The sequence below is a fragment of the Camelina sativa genome, chromosome 12 (assembly GCF_000633955.1).
Source record: "Camelina sativa cultivar DH55 chromosome 12, Cs, whole genome shotgun sequence".
Lineage (NCBI taxonomy): Eukaryota > Viridiplantae > Streptophyta > Magnoliopsida > Brassicales > Brassicaceae > Camelina > Camelina sativa.
Window position 1 is genome coordinate 25902220 of NC_025696.1, and position 12530 is coordinate 25914749.

Sequence of the window (12530 nt, forward strand, 5' to 3'; positions counted from 1 at the left end):
TATACCGCGGGTGAAAATCTAGTGATACTACATTTTCTATCAATTTGAAAAAGTGATGTTACTATTTGCCTCAGTTGTAATAATTGATGTCAATTATTTATATCACTTCTAAATAATTGATGTTAATTTTTATATCACTTATGAATAAGTGATGTCAATTTTTATATCACTTACCAATAATTGATGTTAAAATTAGTATCAATTTTGAAAACTGATTTAATAGTTGTATCATTTACAATAACCGATTTAATATTTGTATCATTTCAACTATCTGATTTAAAATATTAACATCACTTGTATATAATTGATGTGAAATTTACATTAGTTTAAATAATTGATTCTAAAAATTATGTCACTAAAAAGCGACTAAAAAATAGTTTTCAAATAATTTATAAATTATCAATGTTTTTGCACATTTTTATTTAAAATATTAATTATATGAAAATCAATTCAATATGAAATAGTTAATAAAATAAAAACAAGACTTAAATTACTAATTAAAGTACTGGAAAGCAAATTACAGAAATCATCCTAATAAGTTTTCCAAATGCATAAAAAACAAAATAAACCAAAGTTGCTAAGAAATTTGGATAAATTTATGTGTTAACTATGATCACTAGCATCCATCAAGACCATCATCATTTTCCTAAGAAAAATAAAATAAAAAACAGATTAGTTTATCATCTAAATAGTTAGTATCTGTGAAATGAATACGTAAATACCATTTACCTGGGGATTAGGTACATTTGATATGTTTAGAAATGCTGGATTAGGTATGTTAGTAAAAGCTGCGGCCCATACAGTTGTCTGGATGTTTAGTTTAGTATATTAGTTTCATATAATCAATTTACAATAAAATAATTCAATTTATTAAATTATGTATATTACCTGTTCACCGGTTGAAGTACCAAGTATTTGTTGGATGAACGTACTCATTGCTTTTACCTGCGTTCGTAACTCTTCCACTTTTTCCTTCAGCTGAACAACCATTTCAGAATTTTTTACATCTACTCTAGCCACATTTGAGTGTTTTCCTAATTTTGAAGGTGTGGATCCACGACCAACACAACGTACTCGTCCTGGACGCTCTGGACCAAACACTTGAGCATATTCATCATCTAGACTAGTTGTAACATTAGTAATGACTTGCGGATTTTGAATCAACAGTGTTGTAAGTGCTTCCTAAAAAGAAAATGTGATAAATATCAAACATAATTAATTATAGTGATAATCAATCAATATTGATATTAAAGAAACTAACCGCATGTGTCTTCGCCTCCTCACATACAAAGCTTCCATCAGGTTTTGTACGAGACTCAATAAAAAACTCTGCTCGACTTGGTGTTTTTCCAGTTTTGATTTTCTTCATTAAAGATACATGCATAAATAATATAGAATATCAGTATAAGAAACTAATGTTTTGTCAAAACTAAATTACTCACAATCTCATTTCTTCTCTTTAGAAAGCTCATCCTTCCACATAAGTGAGGCATGGTATTGTGTTTTTGGCTCTTTGTATTCCGCTCTTGCATTTTCTGAAAGCTCACATATTAGAAGAAAAATAGTTGCATTGGTTGTAAAGACATCCAACTACATGTAGATATTTAACACAAAAAAAAACTATACCTTCCACTTCTCATCAAATCTTGCCCAAACGAATTGACCCCACTGAAGTTTAGGAATATTGTCGGGTCGCTTCAGCAACATTTCATTCAAAGTATCTTTTTGTGTTCTTTCCAAAGCCGACGTTTGACATCCTTGCATCTGTTACCCAGTGCACCCATCACATATTCTTTTCTAATCACAGGATCATCAAATCTGAATTTGGACTGCAACGACAAAACATAAAACTTGCTATCAAACCAATTTATTGTCTTATAGTGATGAATATGAACTAGATTTTACCTGAATTGTGTTCCATGCTGTATCTTTTATATAAGAATTAACAAATCTCCAGTCGCTGTAGTTAATGGGTATCAAATTTGCATCATGACTTAATTGACCTAACCATGATCCAAGTAAACCTCCAGAATCTCCAATTGGCTGACCGCTATCTTCGTCGAAATGCACTATCACTTTAGTGCCTTGTAACTTCCATGCATCTTTCAATATCAACATTTTTCCTTCTATGNTTTTGTCAAAACTAAATTACTCACAATCTCATTTCTTCTCTTTAGAAAGCTCTTCCTTCCACATAAGTGAGGCATGGTATTGTGTTTTTGGCTCTTTGTATTCCGCTCTTGCATTTTCTGAAAGCTCACATATTAGAAGAAAAATAGTTGCATTGGTTGTAAAGACATCCAACTACATGTAGATATTTAACACAAAAAAAAACTATACCTTCCACTTCTCATCAAATCTTGCCCAAACGAATTGACCCCACTGAAGTTTAGGAATATTGTCGGGTCGCTTCAGCAACATTTCATTCAAAGTATCTTTTTGTGTTCTTTCCAAAGCCGACGTTTGACATCCTTGCATCTGTTACCCAGTGCACCCATCACATATTCTTTTCTAATCACAGGATCATCAAATCTGAATTTGGACTGCAACGACAAAACATAAAACTTGCTATCAAACCAATTTATTGTCTTATAGTGATGAATATGAACTAGATTTTACCTGAATTGTGTTCCATGCTGTATCTTTTATATAAGAATTAACAAATCTCCAGTCGCTGTAGTTAATGGGTATCAAATTTGCATCATGACTTAATTGACCTAACCATGATCCAAGTAAACCTCCAGAATCTCCAATTGGCTGACCGCTATCTTCGTCGAAATGCACTATCACTTTAGTGCCTTGTAACTTCCATGCATCTTTCAATATCAACATTTTTCCTTCTATGTTGATGTAGTACTTTTTCTATCAATTAAATTATCGAACCTCAGTTTGCAATGATCAACACACCAGGAATACACATGAATGCTTAATCTAAGCTAATAAGAAAGGGGTTTGTTTTATGTATCAACTAGCTAGAAGCAACTTTAAATAAAGCAAACAAACAAACTAAAAGCAAGCAAACACACAACTAAGAACAGTTTTAAAATCAAGATTAAACAAGTGAACCTTGGGCAAGGTAAAGGTAATTGACTTGGGAGATAGCTAATCAATCCTAGATGTCTAAGTAACAATCAAGAACAATCCTATGGCTAGAACACTTATGCAAATCAATTCATTTCCATGATAGAGATCCTATGCTAATCAAGTGATCATCAACAATTTCCAAAGGTAATCACAAGACAAACATGCATTAAGTACAAGTTCAAATACAACTAAGCACCCTAATCATCAATTTCCATTGGCTAAGAATGCAAAGCTCTTGAAAAGTTTGGTTCAGGAATTTCATCAAACACCTTGTGGGCATGGAAATCCTAAAGTCTAAATTCAAGCTTGATCAAAGCTATCTAGCATTATTATCACTAATCAAGATAGGAAATGCATAAATAAAGCCCTAGACATCAAAGATCAACCATCTATCTCCCTAATCTACCAAGCCCAAAGTTCTTAAAAGATCTACTCACTCATCATCATGATCACACAAAGGAAAGAGTTTGATCTTTGTGAAATCACGATAAGAGTTTATAGATTGAGAGATTAGAAGAAGAAATTGCTATTAAAACTAGGAAATCAAAAGGATTCAATAACCAAGAGTAAACAAGCTTATGAACCCTAAGTGGCTACTAAAACAAGAGATAAGATATGATATATGTCTTCTTAATAGGTTTAGAGTATTTATAGGAGAGTAGAAGAGAACCTAGGTCAACCCAAAACAAACTGGGTCAAACCCGGGTCAAAAATAAAACAAGTTTGGTGTGAACTTCATCGGCCATGGCTTGGCCGAGTGGTGTGGCTGCGTGTGTCTTTGCACCTTGGTCCATCTGATCTCCAGCGGCCATGGCTTGGCCGAGTGGTGTGGCCGCGTGTTTCTTCGCACCTTGGTCCATCTGATCTCCAGCTCTGGCTGTATATACGCTCACTAAAACAGGTATAACTCCTTACATACACATCCGATTGTCCTGAAATTACCTCCATTGCAAAGCTTACTCAATTTCCAATAACTTCGGTGAAGAAAGCTGGAGCTAAATCCCAAGGAAAGGTCTTCGTACGAGTCGATCTCTGAGGGACTGCAGACTGGTTCTGAATCATCAATCATCTTGTGTGCATCCAAATGTGTGTCTTACATTATATTGATAATTATTGAATTATTTAGCTCCAAAGCACATTTGCCTTGTACATTTCTACTCCAACACCTGAGATACCAAACTTGATGCAAAATGCAACCTAAACAACCTAAATGCTCATGAATATGCACAAAACAATGAATAATTAAGCTTTAAAAACACATAAAACACAAGATATCAACTCCCCCAAACTTATACTTTGCTAGTCCTCTAGCAAAAACCAAGCAAGAGTGAGAGAGAGAGGTTTGAAAAAGGGATTCAGAACCAAAAAGCATACAAAAGATTCAAACAAAAGTCTTTAGATGTAGTTCAATGGTGCTAAGATCAATCAAAGTCCTTACAAATATTTTTCTATGCTTAACACAATGCACCGCTATAGTTCATCTTCCATCTATTGGCAAAGACTTGCAATCCTATTGAACATCTCTTTCACATTCATTAAAGTGTTTGGTGTGATCTTGCAAATGGAAAATAAATCAAGCTCAATTGGTTTAAGGGAAAGGCTGTTTATAAAGTGGTTGGAAATGGTATTTTTGGGTGGTTAACTCTCAAACAAAGAGGAATGCAAGACAGTCATGAAATCTATCTAAGACTGAGAATAATTTGGGCATACAAAGCTTAGCTATTGATGTTCTACCCACCTAGAAGCTTTTCTACCCTTTTTCTCATCTTTCTTCCTTTTTTTTTCCAAACCCAAAGACTGAACTTTGATCTCTTAAACCCCTTTTTTGTAACTTCAGGTCTTATTCTTTTTGTATATCTCTAAGGCTGTTCTTTGCTTTAAACACTAGCTCCTTTTATTTCTTATTCTTTCCTTGCTATACTCCCAAATCTTATTTGATTTTCCTTTACTCATTTCTTTTTGATTCTAGGATATTGTAACAATACTTTCTATCCCTTTTCTTTGAGACTTAGAGCTTATAACCAAACTTAACCTTAGAGACTTTTCCCTTTTTTTTTTTGACCAAGTAAACCTTTATTTCCCTTTTTATTCTCTCTTGTTCCCGAACTTGAACCCAAATCAACATTTTAACCACCTATTTCTTTCAAAACCAGCCCTATTAGCTAGCATTAAAGATTCCAAGCCTAGCTAAAAACAAGAGCCAATTCTTTGTCATTCTCAATACTCTCAAGATTTCACAACCTATAGCATTATCAAGAAAAGGCCTCACTCAACAAATCAATACAAGGCTTGAAAGAAAATGTTGGGGTCTAAAGGCATGGCAAGAGATTGGGTTAAACAAAATAGAGTGGCAAATAGAGATAGTTAACCCAAATGAAAGTTCCATGAGCTAGCATTCATAGTCCATATGCAAGATAATTTAAAGATCAAATTAAAGTCCAAATAATATAGAGATGCAGCAATGATCAAGCAAGCATTACACTAGAAGAAAATGCTTTCAAGTAACACAATGCTTTTATGCCTAGATTCTTCATTTTTTCCAAAGATTAAACAAGCACCAATGAACTATAAATGAGGGCTGTGGGTTCAATCCTAAGTCTCTACTTCTACCAAGGTAGTTTCATTATTATCCCAAATGCCAATGCAAATGCATACTAAATGCTTCTAGACTCAATCCTAAACACAAGAATGAATATGCAAAGCTACATGCATTTGTTTTTTGTTTTTTTGAAAATTTTTCAATTTTTTTTTTGATTTTTCTCAAAACATAGCTAATAACAATGCATCACACAAAAGAAGAAAATCAAAACAGAACACAATGTTAGATGGTTAGTCCCTCCCCCAAACTTAATTCACACAGTCCCTGTGTAGGAAAAGTCCAAGAGAAAGACGAACAAAATAAAGGAAACAAGACTCAAATGATATATACAATGGAAAGTTAGGACCATACCTTGGCCCTAGTTGTGAACCTTAGGGGATGGAGTGATAGGAGGAGCTTTAGTGCTCCCTTGAGATCCTGTTGAATTGGTGGAAGGAGATTGGAGGTTGATAGCGATGACACTTGAGAGAAGGTCATGAAGCTATCTTTGTCATAATGATACTTGGGATCCAGCCTGGCTTTGACACTTGGAAAGGGTGAAGAAGGACCTTTGTGCTTCACTTTGTACTCTATTGCTCCATCAACAAGCCCCAAAGGATGCAAACACAAAGTCATAGGAGATGAAACAATGGTGGGAAGGTGGTGTTGTTTCTTCTTCCTCTTCTTCTTGTCAACAACTTTATTTGCTTGACCCAAATCCTCTTCTCTAGAATCCCCTTTGAGGTCATCAAATAAAGAGTCTAACCACTCACCATCCAAAATTTCTTCACCACAATTAGCAAGTTGTAGAGTATCTCCATTCATCACATTCACAACTTTGACATCTTCTTGATGTTCCTTCAAAATCCTTGGTTCTTCTCCATTGCTATCATCTACTGATTGCTCAACAAAAGAACCATATGAAAGCCTAGAAGTTTCTTTTATCATTTTATCATTCTCATCGACTATATCCAAATCATTTGTGAAGATAGCAGTGCAAAACTCCTTGGGGGTGGCTTTGGATTCACCTGGTAATAGTTTACTTGTATTCTTTGAAGTAGAAGAGGTGTGAGGTACCTTAAGATCAACAATTTTCCTATGAGAAGCCAAGCTAATGATCTTATGATCAAGTTCATTGTACACCCCATCCATCTTATTGTGCAGCTCAACAACACTCTTACTCAAGTCCGTATAACCCTTAATTTGGCCTTCTAAAACTTGTTTCAACGTGGCACTCACTGCATTATCTTGAAGGGGAAGTTGAATAGAAGACTTTCCTTGAAGCTTTAAAGGTGGGTAAGCTTGGTTATAACCTCTGTGTTGAAATCTTCTTTGCTCAGTCTTGTCTCCACCATCTCTTGGGACTTCATCATAGTCCTCCTCATAGTATCTTTGATCACTTTGAGCCAAATTCTCAACAAGCTACTCTCCTTGTTCTATGGTGAGGTTTGAAAAACTTCCTTTGCTAGCCATGTCCAATGTCAATTTAAGCTCCTTTTTAACTCCTCCATATAAAATACTAAGTATAGCTTGCTTGTTGAATCCATGATGTGGGCAATCTCGAATATATCCCTGAATTCTTCCCCATGTTGCACTGAAGCTTTCATGAATTTCTTGCTTAAAACTCATTATGTCATTTCTCACTTGAGCTGTTCTTTGCTTGGAGTAGAACTTGAGAAGGAAGATCTTCTTACAATCATCCCAAGAATTGACCAAATGAGATGGGATAGTTCTCTCCCATTGGCGTGCTTTCTCTCCAAGAGAAAATGGGAATAAGATAAGCTTGATACTATCATCGAGCACACCTCCAATCCTAAATGTGCTACACATCCTCTCAAAGGAGTCCAAATGATCATAGGGATTCTCCATAGCTAGTCCCAAGAATTTAGAGGCTTGAATCAATCTAATCAAACTTGCCTTGATTTCATAAGCACTGGCTTCTATTAGAGGAGGGTGAATTCCATATCTTGACTCATGATGAGGAGCATCAAAGTTTCCTATTGTTGATGTGTTCTCTTGAGGTTGAGTCGGATTTGTTACCAGTACTTGAGGTTTTGTAGCTTTAGTAATGCTTGTTTGATTGTCCTCAGCCAACACCTTGAATGACCTTGTCTTTCCATTCTTCTTATTTTGGTTTGAGTACCTTTGAAAGCATAAGAGAATCAAGGAAGACAGATTAGTAACAACGAGCAAAAGTGAATTCATCATCTCAACTAGATGCATGAAGCTAATCATATTTACGAAATTAAATGGCCTAGTCTCAAGCAAAGATGAAATCCTAATGGTTAAATGCAACTGCAAACCGGCAACAGCGCCAAATTGATGTAGTACTTTTTCTATCAATTAAATTATCGAACCTCAGTTTGCAATGATCAACACACCAGGAATACACATGAATGCTTAATCTAAGCTAATAAGAAAGGGGTTTGTTTTATGTATCAACTAGCTAGAAGCAACATTAAATAAAGCAAACAAACAAACTAAAAGCAAGCAAACACACAACTAAGAATAGTTTTAAAATCAAGATTAAACAAGTGAACCTTGGGCAAGGTAATTGACTTGGGAGATAGCTAATCAATCCTAGATGTCTAAGTAACAATCAAGAACAATCCTATGGCTAGAACACTTATGCAAATCAATTCATTTCCATGATAGAGATCCTATGCTAATCAAGTGATCATCAACAATTTCCAAAGGTAATCACAAGACAAACATGCATTAAGAACAAGTTCAAATACCACTAAGCACCCTAATCATCAATTTCCATTGGCTAGAAATGCAAAGCTCTTGAAAAGTTTGGTTCAGGAATTTCATCAAACACCTTGTGGGCATGGAAATCCTAAAGTCCAAATTCAAGCTTGATCAAAGCTGTCTAGCATTATTATCACTAATCAAGATAGGAAATACATAAATAAAGCCCTAGACATCAAAGATCAACCATCTATCTCCCTAATCTACCAAGCCCAAAGTTCTTACAAGATCTACTCACTCATCATCATGATCACACAAAGGAAAGAGTTTGATCTTTGTGAAATCATGATAAGAGTTTATAAATTGAGAGATTAGAAGAAGAAATTGCTATTAAAACTGGGAAATCAAAAGGATTCAATAACCAAGAGTAAACAAGCTTATGAATCCTAAGTGGCTACTAAAACAAGAGATAAGATATGATATATGTCTTCTTAATAGGTTTAGAGTATTTATAGGAGAGTAGAAGAGAACCTAGGTCAACCCAAAACAAACTGGGTCAAACCCGGGTCAAAAATAAAACAAGTTTGGTGTGAACTCCATCGGCCATGGCTTGGCCGAGTGGTGTGGCTGCGTGTGTCTTTGCACCTTGGTCCATCTGATCTCCAGCGGCCATGGCTTGTCCGAGTGGTGTGGCCGCGTGTGTTTTCGCACCTTGGTCCATCTGATCTCCAGCTCTGGCTGTATATACGCTCACTAAAACAGGTATAACTCCTTACATACACATCCGATTGTCCTGAAATTACCTCCATTGCAAAGCTTACTCAATTTCCAATAACTTCGGTGAAGAAAGCTGGAGCTAAATCCCAAGGAAAGGTCTTCGTACGAGTCGATCTTTGAGGGACTGCAGACTGGTTCTGAATCATCAATCATCTTGTGTGCATCCAAATGTGTGTCTTCCATTATATTGATAATTCTTGAATTATTTAGCTCCAAAGCACATTTTCCTTGTACATTTCTACTCCAACACCTGAGATACCAAACTTGATGCAAAATGCAACCTAAACAACCTAAATGCTCATGAATATGCACAAAACAATGAATAATTAAGCTTTAAAAACACATAAAACACAAGATATCATATGTTTCCATCTGTATCTTGTTGATGATACATATATATATATATATATATATATGAAAAAATTGATCAGTATAATTAACATATAAGGAACAAACATACATGTACATACGTTTAAATCTCGGCTCTACAAGTATAATTATTAAAACAATCACTAAATATAAACACTGATCGCTTAAACAATATATAACTGAACTGATTCAGTTTCAAAAACAAAATAGTGTATCCAATGCTATATTACGTTACGTATCATCATCCTGGATCAGTTTAAAAACAGTTTTAAGAACAGTTCAATCAGAAAATGACTTTCAATAATATAACTCAAACAATTACCTATGATCTGTATTTCCATTTGAAGCTTTTACATTATGGAGCAAGTGGAGGACGGATATTGTAATCTGCTTCCAACTGTGATAAGTCATCAGGTCGTTGTGTCTTCGAATCAATATTAAACTAAGAAAAAAACAAATAAAGTAGTTAGCAATGCTAAAATATGTATGATACAAAAATTCACAAAACTAACTTCAAATGTTAAATCCAATACACGTTACCTTGTATCTGAGATTGCTCTCTAGCAGTTTCTCCTCAAGCTCTTCAGAGATTTGTGTACATGCGATATCTTTTTCTTATGACGGTGTCATAAGGATTTCTTAAAAAAACCCTAAATTTTGTATAGTTTATTTGTGATTAATATTTATGAAAAACAATTAGTTGGCGCTGGAGACAGAAAAGCTAAGAGGGAACTGAATTTTTTTTGATAAAATTCACTAAACCAATTAGTTGGCGCTGAATAATAAACCTGCAGTTTTTTTCTTTTTTATTTTTCTGAAAATTTCCAAGTCTAGTTAATTTTCCTGACAATTTTCAAATCGAGTCTAATCTGGTTAAGTCTCTTTTATGTCAAGTCTAGTTAAGTCTAGGGCCTCTTAGTCAAGTCTGGTTAGTCTAAGGCCTTTTAGTCAAGTCTGGTTAAGTTCTTATGTCAAGTCTAGTTAAGTCTAGTTAAGGTTCACTCGTCAATCGTGAAGGAAAAAAACTTTGAGAAACCTGCAGTTTTTGCTCACATATATCCAATTTTATTATTTTGAGAAACCTGCAGTCTCGTTAGCATCGAGAATTATTGTCTCTTGCTATTATTTTTGCAAACCAAAATATATTAAACCTGCCTTCCTCTGTTTTAGCACGATTATGTAAAATATCATATTGTAAATCAAAGTACAATACTTGCAGTCTTGTTACGTTACATCTCGTTAGTCAAGTACTTGTTGTCTGCTAGTAGTCTGCAGAACAGAGACTCGAGAAATCTCCCTAAGAAGCAACAGAGATTCAAAGTTCAGATTCATAATCATCAACATCACCCATATCATATAAGTCTCTAGGCTGAACATGAACTGCGATATTCAATTCTTCCTCAAAAGGATCTTTTACATAATATACCATTCTTGCTTCAGACGTCAACACATATTGCTCATCTTCTTCATTATCCCCACTGTGTAACAAGAATGAAAAGTTTACCATATGATGACCGTATGCGTCTATTTTGTATCCTCGTTCCGTACGAGTGTCGGCCCACTTGCACTTAAACAATACAACTTTGAAAACCTCATAGTAGTTTAATTTAATAACTTCAACCAGATCTCCATAGTATGGTACAGTTCTTGTTCTTGGGTTGGGATCACGAGAACTAGCATAACTCATTGTCTCAGTAGCCACATAAACACCATTATTTTGTGTTTTCAGTTCAACTTCTCTATCTGTTGCTCGGAATTTGAAACCGTTAACATTGTAAGCTAATTCACAACCTTTTCAGATGGACCCAAAGCTAAGCATCGTAAATCTGCAGTTATCCTATCTAACTCATCAAGCGCTACTTTCTTTTTGAACCATTTTGCAAAATTAAGATGCATTTCTCGATCAATGTCAATAGCACGATTCCTCTTGCTATGGTGAGATGGGTTCCTTAACAACTCATTTTTATACTTCCTGAAATGATAATAATTATTAAAAGTTAGAGAACGTCAATCAGACATAATGAAAATGAGTTATTATTAAGTGATAGAAACTTACTCGTGTAAGGGATTAAGTAGATGACAACTAACCAATATATGTCGATGTGCTTGCTGTCTTTCCACATGATTGAGAGTATAAACCTGACCCGCTCCAACAAACCTTCCAAGGGTTGGAAAAATAACTGGAAGTTCTGAATTTGGTCTTATGCTAGTCTCAACTACAGGTTGATCATCAACACGTCCAATCCTTGTAAATCATGTCTCTATATCATTGAGATACATTGAGCAAAATGTTACACATTCATCGGCTAAATATTGCTCACATATAGAACCTTGATGTTCATATATTTTACCATGTTTTCCCTTAGTTTATTCACATCTTTTGCATCTTTTGCTAGCCATTTTCACCATTATTGCATAGCTTTAGGACTAATCATGCATTAGAGTTTAGTTGCATTGCATTTTCATCTTTTCATGCATAATCAGGTGATTTTGGAGCTTAAGGAGCATGGAAGCAATGCTGAGGAGAAGTGAAGCAATCATGAAGGAAAAGCAAGAGAGTTAAGGCTGAAGAACCAAGGTCCGGAGTCCAACTCGACCGCACATTCGACCAGACACTCGACCGTGTGCTGAGGAGGACTCGACCGAGTGGAGAATGCACGAGAGAAGCAAGCTCGACCTGCCACTCGACTGAGCACAGGTCTAGTTGACCGAGCCGTTGACTGTTTTTTCTTTTAGTATTTTTAGGGCTTCCACTCCCTCTCCTATATAAAGCCTTGTACCTGCAGCCACCAAAAGAGTCCAGCTTTTTAGATATTCTCTAAACCTAGTTTTTACCCTTTTGGGAGTTATTCCTTTTGCACTTTTATTTTTCTTAGATCTTGTACTTGTTTTTTAGGAGAAAAAAGACTAAATTCTTCAATATTGTTGGTTTCATAACTTTCTTAATATTGAGAATTCGATTTTGATTCTTCCTCCAATATTGTAGATCTTTGTTTCATCTTTCTAATGATGCAAGTTTCGTATTTTTCTG

General features: G+C 35.1%; 1 pseudogene; it reads right to left on the minus strand.

The window, feature by feature from the left end:
* On the minus strand, positions 512-6814 carry LOC104733858 (annotated as a pseudogene).